Consider the following 7568-nt stretch of genomic DNA (forward strand, 5'->3'; position numbering starts at 1 on the left):
AAAAATGTGCAAAATCACTACTCTGTTTTAGCTGTATGTCCATTTTTGTTTTATTCATCTCACACTACATAATAGCGGCTGTGTCTTTTTTAAATAGCTGTTTCGCACCTCTACAATTACTCAAACCTAACTCAAGGACATCTGTCGTGTCCTCTTTTGAAACTAAATATCTGGTCAACTCTATACTTTCTATGTACCATTTGTTTTATTCACTATATAACATTACAAACAGAAACCCCAATAATAATGGTTATGTTTTTTTTTTTTTAAATAGCTGGGATTGGATAACGTTTCTGATTGGATAACCTTTCACCTAGAACTGTCAAATTGATTCTGATGAAAGCCGGTATCTATACTGTGTGTGACTTGATAGATTAAATAATGTGAAATCATCAAATAAAACAACAAACACATACACATACAGTACATAAATTACTTGAGGCTCTGGATATGTATAGATGTTCATTTAAAACAAAACATGGATATCAATATAAAAACAAAATTGGCTTGTTAGTGTATCCTCAGAAAGCAAAAATTAATCAAAGAGTTCTGAGAATGGGTATATTTGTCTAAAGCTGCTTGATATGTTATTATCAAGAGATACAGTATGATTGAAAATGAAAAGATGTTTAATTTATTTAGGATGGAATAAAATGGTTACAAAATTTTATATACACACTCTGTGGGCATTTTTAGTATCTGTCCAAACTGAGAAAAACTGCACGTAGGCACTGCTGTGCCTGACTGGATGATGACAGACACGACCGAGGGCTGCCACAGTCCCAAATCATAATGATTTTCATACTGATCAGTTGATGGCAAAGTAATAAAATATGAAAACCCAGTTTATCTGAAGCAAGAAGACTCATTTATACAGTAGCAGCATCATAAAGAAGGTTGTAGTTATGATCCTTGTCCGCTAGGGTGCAGTAAAACATTGATTTATGCTTTAAAAGAGGAACAAAGGTGATTACACAGACCACTGGCCTGCATGTTGTGAAGCCTCATAGGAAAATAAAACAAAGAAATGTGTCATTTTGTAACTTTCCTGGTAATACTTTAGAGAAATGTGACAAATTCAAATACAGTAGCAAGACAACGTGAATCCTTGGGTATTATCTGCAATTATGTATAAATTTGTCTTAAAATATGGTCAGATTTTTGTCTAAATTATAATTGGCACGGCCTACCAACATGAATATATCCCAACAGAGAGGCGTGGTGGAGGCAGCATCATGATTTGGGGCTGCTTTGCTCCCTCTGAGCCTGGATAGCTTGTCATCTTTAAGGGGTAAATGATGAATTCCCCAATTCATGTAGGTGTGTTACAGGATAATGTCAGGGTGGCTGTCCACCAGCTGAAGCTCAGTAGCCGGGTGATGTACTACAGAATCTACTACAGAATGACTTCAAGCAGAAACAGTTCACTTTTTGGAATGGCTTTGTCTGTGCCCAGCCCTAATTACCTCAAGACCCATTCACACCAGACATTATTAAAGAGCTAAAGCAGTTCTGTAAGAATAAAGGGCCAAAATGTATTCTGTACATTGTGAAGGTCTGATCTGCACCTACCACTTGCACCTGTTCAAGGTTGTTGTTGCCAAAAGAGACCAGTTATTAAATCCATCCATCACAGTTTATGCAGAAAAACAGGTCATTCCAATGGACTCAAATATCTTATGTTCTGCTCTGCTTTAGGAGTAGGAAAGATGAAGAAATCGATTGTTGGCTCAAACAGAAAATGCAGAGAATCCAGTGTTTTCTCACATTAGAAAGGCATCATGCCCCTGTGGGAATAAGGGCTTAAGTGAAACTCTGGTTCTCACTTCTGCAAGTGATTTTAGCCACAAGTAAGTGTCAGCTGCAACATTTTGTCACAGCTGAGGTCATCCCCCACTCCTAGCCAGCGTCCCTTTCATCCAGATGGCAGACACTGGGCAGAGTCATGAAAGGTGGAGTTGTGACTGTGGAGCTGATGATATGATGCATACTGGTCACTGGCTTTTTTGTTTACTTTCATCATGAAATGCATTTCCTCTTGTTCTGTTGCTCACTGATCTCTTTACACATCCATCATGCCCACAATGATGTTATTTGATACACCTAGAAGTTATGATAGAGGTGCTCAAATCCTTTGGATGTTTGACATTTGTAAAATACAGCCACTTTGTGCTGTCCATTTTGTCTCACATCTCAAAATGATTCGAGTCTGGGATGATTTTTTGCTCTTCAAAGTTAAACCTATGCAAAAGGACAGTTTTCTCATTTCAGCAGTTTGTCTTTGCTCAGCAGTGTTTTGATCTATGCTTCCCTTGGCCCAGCCAAAGTCTTAAAATTGAATCTAGTGGTTGTGTGTATGTGTGTGTGTGCGTGGGCATATAGGGCAGCTGGGGTTAGCAAACACTATGAATTGAATTTGTCATGTCAGTAAGTGTATCCTTGGTGTGTGGTAACAATATCATAGAGTGTAATAAGTGCTAGTAAGCAAAGTGAAACCTACAGTCTTGATGCTGTTTCTTTTTAGCTTCTGTTTCTCTATGGTTATAACTGAACTTGGTTTTTCTTTAATGGTTTTGTTAATTATTGGGTAATTGGTCCTAGTGTGCGACTTTGTTAGAATATGAACTTTTATTTCAACACAAATTCCACTTGTCTTTTTTAAATTGTTATCCATTAACAAAACAGCTGCTGTCATTGATTACCTTGGGTTGATTTAGGTACATGACTTCCAAAAGCTGCTGTTACAAATGTTTAATTTGAGCTGCAGAATTTGAATGACTCACTCTCCAGATTCCTAATATCAGCCCATATTTATAATTTCTTTTCCAAGTCAATTTGTCTTTGTTTTTACAGGGAACCGAGCACATCCACTTTGATTGATGGTGGAAGCTGACGTATTAAGGACATAAGCTGTTGAATAGCCTACACAACTCCATAAATAAAGTCTAATAATGTGCTAGCTATCAGCTATCCTTCTCCTCTTCCCACCCTCTACTCTTCAGCTGTCAGTTTGCTTGCCTCCCCCTGCCTCCTGGTATTTGTCTAGCTCTTAGTTTGCCAACATTTCATCCCTCTCCTCACTCTCTCCAACCCATATTGCCCTCTGTCTTGATAGTCTTGACACTCTCTCCATCTCTCTGACAGGTTTTGCAAACAGCTGGGGGAGCAGGTAGAGTAACAGTGCTGCTGTACGTTTTAATGGGGCTCATTGGTAATTCCTAATCTGACGGTCCATTAAGGCAGACCATGCTGCTCATGTTCCTTCTGTTTTGGATTTCTCACCAAGATGTGTGATTGTAACATACCAGGTGTAATGTGTGTTCGCAGACCTTTGGGTATGGTCTATGTACATCCATAATCCAAGTAGTTCTGACTAAACTTGCAAATAGTAGCAATATGTTAATGGATAACAGAGAGGAACGACCTGAAAGGTACTGTGTTTGTGGCAGATTCCTCTACACAGAATTCTTTAGACATACATTTGTCTCTCTAGTGAAGTTTTTTATGTTTGCCAGGAGGAAAAATAGACTTTTGTTTCTTGTTAGGTCGATACTGTTCAGTCACTCACCTCACATACTGCTGGAGCATTCACTAGGAAGCAATAGAAATCTAGATGCTTGTAATGCAAAGCCCTGTTTCATATGGCTCCCTGCATTTCATGCCAAGTGCAAATGCCTAGAACTCAAGCTCAGAGTCAGATGACAACTACAGTACAACATGTGTACCAGTAGAGCAATCGCTATAATGACCCAGGTAATATCCCACATGGTCTCTGTGATAAGAGATGATGATGTTATGTTTTCTTAGAGGACACCTTTCAAAGAGTTCACCAGGCACCATCTGCCCTAATTTAGCAGACAAGCCAAGATGTATAGTAAATTCTGTGCGTAGGAGACTGGGAACAGGGAAACACCTAGTCTAACTGAGTACAAAAGGTAATGAAAATCCACCTACAGCGGCACTACTTCTAAAGAGCACTAATTAAGAAATTATACATTTGTTTAATTCAGCCAAGTAAAAATAACAGGTATGGTTTTATGGGGAGTTATGTGTACAATCTTGGCTAAACTTCCTTTATATAGTGGTTAACATTTTAGAAATCAGTCAGATGTTTTCAGTGTCATCAGTATCATCATTCAGTGGTGGCACCTCACAGACCGATAAATATGAACATGAAGGGCTGTAATAACATCGTCGGTGGCCAATGAGTGATATGTTTCACATTTGTTGGTCTTTCATGGAGGTGCATCTGTTCAACCCAAGCTGGAAAGAACATACTGCAACCACGCAGTTTTTGTGGGAATTGCGTGATTTGACTATCACACCACTTGTGTTATTTTTGTACACACACGGCTCACAATTCAGTTAAATCTGCACATGCGTGACAGTTTAAGACTTCAGTGGTGTGGTGTTCACACCTTAGCCACATACATGTCGCTTACAAACATAATCAGAACTGAGCATTAAAACCCATAATGTGAAAGTAGCTTATGCCTTGACAGGGTGCAGTCACTTTCTGGTGTCTGGTTGTCTGGTAACCTCACAGCCCTGACGCTAATTAACATGTTATTTGGTTTTCTACAGCAGTTTTTTCCTCCTGCTTCCAGTCTTTAAGATAAGCTAATGGCTGCTAGCTCTTGCTTTCTATTTGGTGTGCAGATATAAGAGAGGTATCAATCTCATCTAACACTTGGCAGGAAAGCAAATAAGTATACTTTTCAAAATGTAAGACCATTCCTTTAAAGTCTCATACTGTATATAAATACATGTACAGTATGTGGACCCTCAAAACCAGTGCCTTCTGTAAGGACTAGAAGGCATCCAGGAAGTATTCAGTGCATGTTCCTTTCCCCAAGGTGGGAACCCTCAGCATATCATGCACAGTCCAATATATGCCTCTTTGATGTAGAATTTTAGTCTTACAATAAGTTACCATACACGAAAAGAACTGTGACAAACATCTAGATGAAGTGATGGTTGGTTCTAAATACTGTACAAAGACCATAACAGTAAGAATGACTTGATTAAAGATTAATAAAATAAATAAAGCTCCTGAAATACTGATGAGGGGCTGAGAATGAAGTCCCTCACTAGCTCAAAAAGTAATGCTGTAATTCATATGTGACAAAGTCTCTTGTTAAAAAATAAGGTGATGAGGGCTGTATTAAGGCATACATCCATGACTAAGACCATAAAAATTGGAACAGGTGTCATGACTCAACCTGCCAAAGCTGTAACACTGCAGGCAGACAGACATTTAATTTCTAGCAGATAGGAGCAGAAAGGGCAGCCGCTACTCCTCAGTCTGATCGGAGCTGGAATTAAAGTTTGGTAAGCAGGAACCATGTCATCCTGAAACACACTTTATAAAAGTGAGACTAACAAGCATGACATTTGCTGAAACTACGACACTTGAACCCTGAGGCTATTTCTATTTTAGCTGGATTAACAAATGACGGGTGTTTCCGCTCTTTTATATTTTTTGGGAACAGTGAGCCTCTGATCCCTGTGACCCTTGTTATTCTTTATAGAGGAGGCTTTACTTCAGGCGCTCCTCACTCCCTTTATAACCCACCTCAATCTCTCACACTTTCTGTGCTCCTGTGTTATTCTTTACCACAGAAAATACACAACCAGGGGGAGATCACTCACCTTAGTGATACCTGATCTCTCTTGGTAGTCTCCCAAGGATCAGTCGCTGTCACCTGTCGGAGTCTGGGGGATACCTGTGAAGGATTGATTGACTAAAGGAAGCTCCTTTTTGGTTCACTTCCCAAGAACGGGACAGCTGAATTTTATTGAATTATTACAAGATAAAATACAAACTTCAAAATATAATAATACAGTCAAACTGATATTTCCTCTTTAGAGAGGCTAGCACCTATACCTTCCCGTGAAACGGGGCCCTACTGCTATACCCTTCCTCTTTGAAAAGAGGCTAAGATGAAAAATATTTCCTCCGAAGAGGGCTACTCTGTCATATGCTATACCCTTCCCTTTTCAGGGTGTATTTTCCAATAAATGGGTAATATTTCCAGTTATATCTGGGTCTAAGTCCTCCAAAGAGGGATAAGCTGTGAAGGTATGAGAGTTAAAATGTGTGCTTCAAAGTAGGAGCTTCTAAAAATTCTGCATACACGCTCAGAGTATATATAGGAAGCTAAGCTGAGTCTAAACCACAATTTGTGTCAGCAGTCTTGTGACATTTAGATGACAGGAAGCGGACTCACAACCAAGTAGGGCCCGTTCTGACACCTACTGACAAATATTTGTCTTTCAGCACATTTAATGCACATCATAATGTCTAGACAGTGGTCAGATACCGGGCCTACAACACATTCACAAGTAGCAGCAGGGCAGACAGCAGCAGACAATGATGTGTGGGTCTGACATCTTAAATAAACCACCTAATTGGTGATGGCTACACTGTATGTAAGCTCGGCGGTGTCATACAATCTGTGTGTATATTGTGTCTGTGCGTGTGTGTGTTCTGTGGCACTAAATTTGTTATCAGGTGTCTCCTTGGCCTAGCAACAGTTTGTGTGTGTGTGCACGCCAGACACAATGGCTGCAGAGGAGAGGAAATGGAGAAAGGGGACGATGGAAAGAGACTGAAAGGAGAGGATATTATTTTGTCCTACAAAAAAGGCACAGCCAGTTTGTGCTTCGTGTGGAGTACTTGGAGACATCTTGATTAAAACAATGCAAAGAAAATAAATTTCTAACCAGATGCTTAAAGCTCCTTGGATCAACAGGTTTGCTCTTTCTCTGTCACTAACAAAATGGCTTGTCTGGAGTCTTTTCCTATTTATAGTAAATATGAAATGGTTTTCTTCAGATAATCATTGTGCTTTACTCCACAGAGCAGTTTCCACCAGTCACATTCACAGACTTCTACTGGCTCACTGACTCATGCTCAGGATATGAGTGTGTGGATGGATTCTACTGGATGGTGAGTTTAACACCACAGTAAAAACATGGCACTCATTAACTGGGGCTGTGTACGTGCACAGTGGGGAGGCCTCCTTCATGGGTTCACATGTCCTGAATTAAAGCTTTAATGGTTTTAATTTTTTTAAACATTTTGATCTGTTATTTTTGGATTATTTTTAAAAATCTCATTAAACCAACCTCAAATAAATACTAAGCATAATTCCCTTTTACAGTAATTTATGTAAAGCTAAAAAACTTTATCCAGATAAAAATAAAAAGCATATAAAATTAAATGTCTTAATAACAAGAAAAGCACCATACATCATACTGTACCCTTTCAGCAAGTCATACATGTTTTTCTCATAAATCAAACAGGTAGCCCCCAACTTAATAAAGAATTTTCTGTAAGTGCTTCATATGAAAGACAGACCCACAACTCATTAAAGTGCAATTATTCATTACCACTCTTGCTTTTCTTATAAAAGTTTTAATGTTGTTGGTGAAGTTTCAGGCATCCCTATGAAAAAAAGAAACAAGATTCTGTAGTGTAAATATATTGTCTGATAATTGTAACTGTAGGAAAACAAATTGAGTATAGTATAGGTATAGACCTGGGAATACTTAGATTCTACAGA

Source organism: Monopterus albus, unplaced genomic scaffold (assembly GCF_001952655.1).
Source record: "Monopterus albus unplaced genomic scaffold, M_albus_1.0 scaffold2.1, whole genome shotgun sequence".
In the NCBI taxonomy this organism is placed as follows: Eukaryota; Metazoa; Chordata; class Actinopteri; order Synbranchiformes; family Synbranchidae; genus Monopterus; species Monopterus albus.